Raw genomic sequence first — 9,673 nt, forward strand, 5'->3', positions numbered from 1 at the left:
ACTTGAGCCGTGAGACGACCATCTTCTCGAACATCTTACCCAAGACGGGGAGAAGTCCTATGGGCCGGTAGGATCTGGGAACGGTATAATCTGTCTTCCCGGGCTTCCTGAGGACTATAACCGTAGCCTCCTTCCAGATCGTAGGGAAATGACCCAGTTCCAGGCATTTGTTGAATAGGGCCAGGAATGTTTCCGGGTCCTGGCGAATGGCATGGCCGCAGATGTCTGCAGTGAGACCATCCGACCCAGGGGCCTTCTTCGGATTAAAGCTTTCCACCGCTGTCATCAGCTCGGTTGTTGTGAATGGCAGGTCATAACGGCCATCGTATGTCCCTTCATTCACCTCGCCAGCCTTTATTCTTATACAGCGGTGGTCCGCATTGTCATCCGTCTCCAGGTCCTCTGGGTAGAAGGTCTCAGCCAACAGTCTCGCCGATTCGTCAGGTGCCAACCCTACGCCATTTCCCACGAGTGGCAGATCTTCGGCCCTGGAGGTGGTTCGGCTAATCACCCGGTATATACCTTCCCACAGGCCCTCCCCGTCCTGTCTTCCACAGAAGGCCTTCCAGCTTCGGGTTTGGGCGTTTTTGGCTTCGAGCTCATATCTCTCCTTTGCTTGCAGGTACTCATCAACGACCTTTGCTCTACGAATTGGTGCGGCGCAGCGAATCCTGCGCTTCTTGGTTCTGACTTCTTGTCTCATAGAGGTGAGAGTCTCGGACCACCACGGTATGGTAAGTTTATTTTGTTTTTTAATTTTGGGTATGGCTTTATTGCATGCTATTGCTGTGACTTTTGTAATTTTTTCTACTATTTTGTCTATTTCTTCTTTTTGTGTGGTTTGTTCTATTTGTTCTTTGTTGATTTGATGCTCTGTTTTAAGCTGGGCCAATTTCTCACGAAATTGGTCCCAGTTTGCTTTTTTGGTTTTAAAAATCCTAGTTGTCCGTTTAATATGTGTGCCTATTGATTTTTCCAACTTGATTTTAAAAGTAATACCGTTGTGGTCCGAGCTCGTCATCCCCTCTTCGACTTGCCAGTCCACCACGCGGCCCAGAATATTCGACGAGCAAGCTGTGACATCTATATGACTTTTTAATATCTTCCCTCCTCGAATGGTGTTAAAGGTAGGAATTGTTCCGCTGTTGAGCACCTGCAAGTCCATTTCAACGAGAGCCCCAGCCAGCTCTTCACCCCTGCGATCTACTTTATCGCTACCCCACCAATAGCTCTTTGCGTTGCAATCGCCGCCCAGAACTATTGGCAGAGGGCGAATTCTTTCGGTTATCTCCTTGATCTGCTCCAGGTATGGCTCGATGGGAAGGTCTGGCTCGAAGTAGCAGGAGATGGCGGCGATACTCCAGGCACTGGTCTGGATCCTCACCACAACGATGTTATTTGTGGTGAGTTCTGGGTACTGGAGGACGTCAACGTTGTCGTTAAAGACCGCTATTGCCGCCTTCACTGTCCCGTCTCCTTGCCCAGTGTTCTGGAACATCCTCGCCCCCCCATAGGCCTTCATTCGCCTGACTCGTCCCACATACGGCTCCTGGAGTAGTGCGAAAGCAACGCCCCTTGCCGAGCATGTCAGCATGACCTCATTGGTGGCCAGGTCCTTCCTTTGCAGGTTGGATTGGACCACCAGCATGGGTCTCGTGTGGTCTGTAGAGTTGTTCGCCGAATTTTCTGCCGCGCCGCCTTTAGCTGTAGGCTATTGCGGCGCGGGCTAACGCATCCCACTTCCTCCGGACAGGGCATTCAGCGCTAAATGCGTTATGTGCCGAGGTGTTGCTCTTTGCCTTCGTGCAGTTACAGCACGAAGGCTCTATGCCCATCAGCCGGTCGCCACAGTCCGCCCTGAGGTGTGGCCCCCCGCAGTGTGAGCACCTGTCGATAGTCTCCTTGCAAAAACGTCGCCCGTGGCCATAACCCAAGCACCTCGTACACTGCACTAGAGGTGTTTGGTCCTCCACTCGCGCGTTTTGCAGGTCTATTTTTAATCTGCCTAACTGCAGGGCTCTGTTCCATATCTTTGGGGAGACTACGAGGACTATATGCACGTTCAGGTGGTTTCGTGCTCTCCTTCTGTATTTTATTTCTATTCTATCCTCCTCTTTGTCGAGGCTGTCAAAGACCGACCGATTCTGCCTCCTTAGGGCGCTGATGACCTCTGCATCCGTGTGGACGGCCAGAACGTCCCTAAGGATCAGAAGCGGATCCTTATTCCTGACTTCCTCGACAATGAGGGTTTCTCCTCTCTCCTCCAGTCTCTTTCTTACCTTGTCCCTTTCGCCTTTTGTAGTACACCCCATAATTATCTTCCTATCTTTCGCCTTTCTTATCCTCTCCACCTGCACCCAACCTTCCTTCGCGTCTATCGCCTTCCGGACCTTGTCCAGGACCTCCTCTCCGGTCTCCGTTTCATCCTTTGAGGAGACTATGATTGAGTGCAGGGTGGGTTGCTCTGTGGTCTTTACTGCCTCTCCTGCTTTCAGAGCACCTGCGTATGTTGGCTTTCCTGCGGGGTGCTTCGTTATTTCCTCCCTTAGCCTATCCATCGCCAGACTACTTTCCTTTAGTAATTTGGCGTGTTCTATTAATTCCTCACTCAGTTTATCCAACCTTTCCCTTTCGACTCCAGTATAGTTTGTTCCCGCTTCCCCTTCTCCAACTTCCTTTTCCCGGACCGAGCTTCCCGTTCCCTCCTGCTGGGCGGCGCTCTGCTCCTCCGCTTCCCTGTACAACTTGTGGAGGTAGTTCAGGGCCTGTTTCAGCGTCTCCTTTAAATCTCCTTTGAGATTTCTGGATTCGGTCAGGGCCGCATGACCTTTTCCGAACCAGGAGCGCGCTAGTTCCGCCCGTTCCTTCGGCGATGTTACTGTTTGTAGGGTCAGTTTTGGGGAGAACGCCGCCCTGCCGGCTTTCCCGGGTTGCTCCCTCCTCGTCGTCTTTTTCGTCCCCGGAGGGGCGGCCGTTGGATTTAGAGGCCTAGGGGAGGGTGTCCTCTTTTCCATGCCCTTTGTGGTAGGTGGGCTTGTCGTCTTCCCGTTTGGGCTGGTGGCTGTGCCTGCTTCCCACTCGCCTACGCTTTTGCGTACGTTTGTGGTTTGCTGTGGGGATCTCTTTTGGGGTTCAGCTTGTTTAGCTTTAACAGGTGTTCTTATCCCTAACATTTTGCTTACCTTTGTTTACCTTTGTTTTGTTTCAGGTGCTGCTTACGGTGCGAATGGGCGGATATCAGCGGCTTTCGTCGGCGAGTATCAGGTAAGTGGGCCTCTATATGTGTGTGTGTGTGTGTGTGTGTGTGTAAGTGTGTGTGTGTGTATGTATGTATGTATGTGTGTGTGTGTGTGTGAGAGAGTGTGAATGTGTGTATAAGTGTGTTGTTGTATGTGCGTTTTTTGTGCTTGTGTGAGTGCTAGTATGTGTATGTATGTGTGTATGTACGTGTAGTCAATAGTCAAATGTTGTGCAGCTTGTGCACAGTCCTACTCAATTATAATTATTACAGTAGTACACACACGACAACAGAGATATGGTATAACAACAGAGTATAAATACACAGTACAACAACAATTTATATAATAACAAATTTATTAAACTAATGGCTGTACCCAATAAGATACAGTCATGTAGAGTCAATCTACGGTTAAATCACTCGTGCACCAGTGCACGGCTCGTTTTTGGTCAATGTATAAAATAGAAAAAGAAAATTTTTATTAATATCTAAGAATTTTTAACAAGATTTGGAACTCTATGTAGAGTCTGTTTGTGTAGCTCCCAACGAGCCCTCGTTTAGCGAAAACCGCATCCCAATCGGTCGCTTAGTTTAAAAGTTATGGCCAATTTAGTTTTTTGTCAAAAATGGGGGGGGGGTTTGGGGGGGGGGATGGTCAGGTATGGCCAACTATGAAGTTCGGAGAACTTCAGGGGGTGGGGTTAGGGGAGGGGGGTTCGAAAATTTTGTCAGAATTTGGCTACGACGCCCCGTTTCCGAGATACAACCCAATTTGGGTTTTTGGGGGTTTTTAGGTGGTTTTAAGGGGAAGGGTTGGTCTTGAGGTGGTAGTTCCAACACGGTTGGGGGTCTGGGATCCCTGGTTACCAAATTCTGCAAAAATAAATTTTGGGGGGGGGGGTAGGGGGGGTCGTGGGTGTCGGGGGGGTCAGGGGGATCAGGGGGGTCAGGGGGATCAGGGGGGGTCAGGGGTATGTCCGGCTCTTGGGGTGCGGTTTCCGCGGAGGTGGCTCTGGCTCTTGTCTTTCGGCTGAGTCAGCAGCTGCGTCCTGCGGAGTGCTGCCAGCGGCTGCGGCCTGCGGCTGCGGCCTGCGGCCTGTGGCTGCGGCCTGCGGCCTGCGGCTGCGGCCTGCGGTTGCGGCCTGCGGTTGCGGCCCGCTGCTGCTGCCTCGCCTGTGTCCTTGACCTACAATAGATATTGTAGGTGGAAGTTGCTACCACCAGTCGTCGTTTGCTTTACTATATACTGTCTCTTTTTTACTCGTTGTCACTTTATATGTCAGTCTTTGTCGTTCCTAATATTTAATTTTGTGTTCGCACGTGTTTTGATTGTTCGCACTTTTTCTCCGTCCGTGTCACTAGGGGTCTATTTTGTTTTATCTTCACCGTACTTGTTTACGACAAGTCGGCTTGGGTTTTTTCCTATGTTGCGTCGTCTGCCGCGTGGTTAAATTTAATTTGTTTCTTTTGCTTATTTTTTCGAAATGGCTGGCCGAAAAATTTTGAATTTTTGCACACTGGTACCTGAGATAGTGAACTTTAGTTTGGTGAAAAGAAAATTTTGTGTTGTCGATTTGGTTTTTGTGTAAACTGCGTCCGAAAATAAGATGGATTTTAATTTTTGATTTCCTCGGTAAGTACAAGCTTGATTTTCGAAATTTTTTCAGTTTTAGGATCTATTCTATAATGTCTATTTGGTTTAGTACAAACTTTAGTGAATTTTAGAATTTTTGTGGTACCTCGTGTGTAGTGATTTCCGGAATTTTGTGTTTTTCATTAACTTTTCCTTGCGGAAAAATTCCAAATTTGGTGTCTTCGTATAGGTCTTCTTCCCCTCTATCAGTCTACACTATAAAAGAGGGGGGTCAAGGCGATTAATCGCGCGGCGCACGCACTTTTTGTTCACACATCCGTAACTTTTCCAGTTTTTGTCCGTTTTTCACTGTATTTCCAATGTTTTTCCTAAAAATTTTTCCGGGCACTTGTCTAAACGATATTTGTGTATAATTTGAATAATAATTTAGAACTTTTTGAACACTTTTTACTTCAAAAACGATTTTTCGCATGCGGAGCGGTGTAACTTCGTGACGTTCGGTACGGAGGGTGTCGCGCGACTGGGTTAGGTTAGGTTAGGTTAGGTTAGGTTAGGTTAGGTTAGGTTAGGTTAGGTTAGGTTAGGTTAGGTTAGGTTAGGTTAGGTTAGGTTAGGTTAGGTTAGGTTAGGTTAGGTTAGGTTAGGTTAGGTTAGGTTAGGTTAGGTTAGGTTAGGTTAGGTTAGGTTAGGTTAGGTTAGGTTAGGTTAGGTTAGGTTAGGTTAGGTTAGGTTAGGTTAGGTTAGGTTAGGTTAGGTTAGGTTAGGTTAGGTTAGGTTAGGTTAGGTTAGGTTAGGTTAGGTTAGGTTAGGTTAGGTTAGGTTAGGTTAGGTTAGGTTAGGTTAGGTTAGGTTAGGTTAGGTTAGGTTAGGTTAGGTTAGGTTAGGTTAGGTTAGGTTAGGTTAGGTTAGGTTAGGTTAGGTTAGGTTAGGTTAGGTTAGGTTAGGTTAGGTTAGGTTAGGTTAGGTTAGGTTAGGTTAGGTTAGGTTAGGTTAGGTTAGGTTAGGTTAGGTTAGGTTAGGTTAGGTTAGGTTAGGTTAGGTTAGGTTAGGTTAGGTTAGGTTAGGTTAGGTTAGGTTAGGTTAGGTTAGGTTAGGTTAGGTTAGGTTAGGTTAGGTTAGGTTAGGTTAGGTTAGGTTAGGTTAGGTTAGGTTAGGTTAGGTTAGGTTAGGTTAGGTTAGGTTAGGTTAGGTTAGGTTTTTTTTTTTTTTTTTTTTTTTTCCACCGCTTGAAGGAGCGGATTTTCAGAGTTCTGATCTGTTTATGAAGCCCTCGCTAAGGGATACGGGCGGCTTCAAACAGGATTTTTAAGTAAAGACTTGATATTTTTATTGTGATGTTTTTACTAATTTTTTATCGAAATATTAAGATACAATTTGGTTTTTTATATACTAACGGATATAAATTTATTATAATATACTACTATATATAACGATTTTTTTTTTTTTTTTTTTTTTTTTTTTTTTTTTTTTTTTTTTTTTTTTTTTTTTTTTTTTTTTTCTAATAAAATAAAATGTAAAATATATAGAAATAAATGATATGAATACTCTCAAAGAGTAGAAGACAATAATTGAAGATAGAGAGACAAAAGAATGATCAAGTATCAGTTGTTGCTTAAGTGTCGTTGATCTTTTTTAATTTATTGATTATATTATTGCTAAAGTTAATGAATGATAGGATGCATGATTCGAACGTGATGAGACTGGAGATATTATATGCTTCAATATTTAAATTGTTGCATATGTACTCGTGTTCCAATCTTTCGTTTCCGAAGATGGGACAATGCTTTAGAAGGTGGTCTATCGATTGGATTGAGATTTCGTCACAAGGGCATTTGTCGGTGGAGGTAATTTTGAAACGGTGTAAGTACTGGAGGTGATACCCATGTCCAGACAAGATCTGCGTTAATTGAAACGTTGGTTCTGTAAATTTATAAAGTTCTCTGATTGTATGGATACTGGGGCACCAAAGACGCGTGTGTGCGCCCTTGGTTTCAACTTGGTATCTGTCTTCAGTCTGTCGGTCGGTTTCTGATTTTAGGTGGTATTTGGCAAAACTTAAAGGGAAATTCGAGAAATCGGGGGACGAGTGCAAGCTGGCCGCTGCTTTTGCGGCTTGATCAGCCGCCTCGTTACCGATGAGCCCTATGTGAGATCTTATCCAAACGAATTTAACCGAGCCTGTGAGTTGGATATTATGTGTTAATTTGTGGATTTCTGCGACCATGGAGTTCGTTGAGTTGCAATTCTGTATTTCCAACAGAGCGGACTTGGAGTCAGAGAGGATGGTCACGCTGGCGATACCCTTTGCGGCGCAGTACTCGAGAGCTCTTTGGATGGCCAACAATTCCGCTTGAAAAACTGAGCAGCAACTATGCAGCTTCAGCTTTCTGGTTTTCATGCTGCCATCCAAGTGATACGCCACGAAGGCAGCGCCAACGAGACCATCGTGCTTGCTGCCATCGGTATACACTCTTGTTTCGTCCAACGGAACCCTCTCATCTAGTTCGTCTTGATTGTTGATGATGTCAAATGAGATGTGGATTCTTTGTGCCGGGTGTAAAAGTTTAGAGGGGTGAGCAGGTTGATCAAGAGTAATATCATGGGGTAAAAATTTTGTATGTTTGGTTCTCTTAGTTATCTGTATTTGCGCTATTTCTGTTATTTTCAGATCCAGTGGTGTAAAATCAGCCAGAGCGATAGCAGCCACAGCGGATACGGTCCTAAAACCTCTGATGGCTTTCAAGGCAAAGCTTCGTTGAATTGAGTTCAGATTGTTCCGGACCAATCGATATTTTGTTGCGTTCCACCAGATTTCCGCGGCATAGGTGATGATCGGCTCGATAACATTATTATAGATTATTCTTACATTCTCAGAATGTACTCCCCACGTGGGCCGTACAAATGTGGTGAGTTTGTGGTTGATTTTTTGTGCTTTTGCTATTGTGTTGTTGACATGTTTAATGAACTTTAAATGCTTGTCTATGGTTACGCCTAAATATTTTATTTCACTTGCAAACGATATGCGAGTGTTACCTACGAATAATTTGCACTTAGCAGCTTTTACGCAGAAGGGGATCGCTTGGGTTTTGTCCGCGGCGAACTCAAGCTTGACCTTGCGTCCCCACTCTCTGACAACTTTTAACGCATGATTGGCATCCGTTTCCAGTTCTGAGATGTTTTTGGCATATATAATTAGCAGGAGATCGTCAGCATATGCTTGTAAATGACACGATGTTGGAAGGTCTGTGTTTAAGAGCTCGTCGAGTATCAGATTCCAGAAAATCGGCCCCAGAACCGAACCCTGGATGCATCCGCGGGACAAGGATTTGTCTACCGTGGCGTCAGCAAAGTTCAAAGTAACGGTTCTGTTGTCGATATAGCTCATGATTATTTTATAGATGTTTGCAGGGCATTTGATCTCATGCAGCCTATTCAGGAGAGCCGGCCACCATGCATGATCAAAGGCCCCTTTGATATCAAGTGATATACCGACAACCAGATTTCCTTCGCTTTTTGCGTCTTTGATCTTCGCTAACGCTTCCGCCAATGCATCGATGGTCGATCTTTGTTCCCGGAAGCCGTACTGGTTTTTATGCATATTGTTGCTTGAATGTAGGTGATGGACTAGTCTTCTCGCGATTAACTTTTCTAGTACCTTTCCAAAAACGTCGAGAAGACCGATGGGTCTGTATGAGGATATTTCGCTGTAGTCTGATTTATTCGGCTTAGGGATTGTTTTTACGAATGCATTTTTCCAAGGTGACGGGAAATGAGCTAAATTCAGACATCGGTTCATGATTTCCGTGATTATTTCTGGGGAAATCTCCATGAATTTCATACAGATATCCGCTGTCAGATGGTCTGGACCCGGGGCTTTATTTGAATTCATGGAATTCATACAATCCAAGACTTCCTCATACGTGAAGTCGACGTCGTTGAGTGTTGCAGGGATGGTGGAGGCAATTTGCCGAAGACGTTTTTGAATTTCTGAAGAGTCGGACGTGTCTTGAGGATAAAATTTTTGAAGTAGAGCATTTGCTGATTCCTTGCTGCATTTGGTATATGTGTTTGTATCTATTTTAAGTGTGGATGGTGGTGTTGGTTGGGGTGAATTTTTTAGAAGTCTATTTGTGAGCGACCACACATCTTCCTTACCTTGCCTGCTGCAAAAGTTTCGGAAGTGTGAAGTCGCCGTTTTAGCGAGAGCAAGTTTGTACTCTTCCTTTATTGTTTGTCTTTCACTTATAATATTTTCTAACGGTTTGTTTCTTCTTTTTAGATCCTGTAGGCGGTGGTGATAGAATATGACTTTCTTCTTCAGGTGCTCTAACTCATCGTTCCACCAAGGTATGTTTTTTAATTTATTTTTCTTTATTTTTAAGGTTTTACTGCATGCTTTTTGTATATTTTTTGTTATTGTGTGTATATATTTATCTAATTGTGTGTTATTTAGGTTTTTTATTTCAGGTGCTGTAAGGGTGCAGTTTCTCATTTCGGCCTTCATCGTCTCCTTCACCAGGCTCCAGTCGGCGTTGCAGGTATTGTATCTGTATGTGGTAAGTGTTTTATTTTGTTCTATTTTACTTTTATTAATGTTGAATGTGAAGTCGATCGCGTGATGCTCCGATGTCGGAGAAGCGTCATAATTAATTTTCCAGGAGTGAATTTTAGAGAAGGTAATATCTGAAACCATGGTAAGATCAATTATAGATGCCCTTAATGTACCAGAAGTATACGTTTCAAAAGTGGGTTTATCACCAGAGTTACAGACAACAAGATTATTTGCAGTGATCAGTTCGAAAATTTCTCGGCCTCTCTTATTAGAGGTGGACGAGCCCCAG

Source organism: Epargyreus clarus, unplaced genomic scaffold (genome assembly GCF_041222505.1).
Source record: "Epargyreus clarus isolate Ecla_fem2 unplaced genomic scaffold, WU_Ecla_fem_2.2 ptg000017l, whole genome shotgun sequence".
NCBI classification, from domain to species: Eukaryota; Metazoa; Arthropoda; class Insecta; order Lepidoptera; family Hesperiidae; genus Epargyreus; species Epargyreus clarus.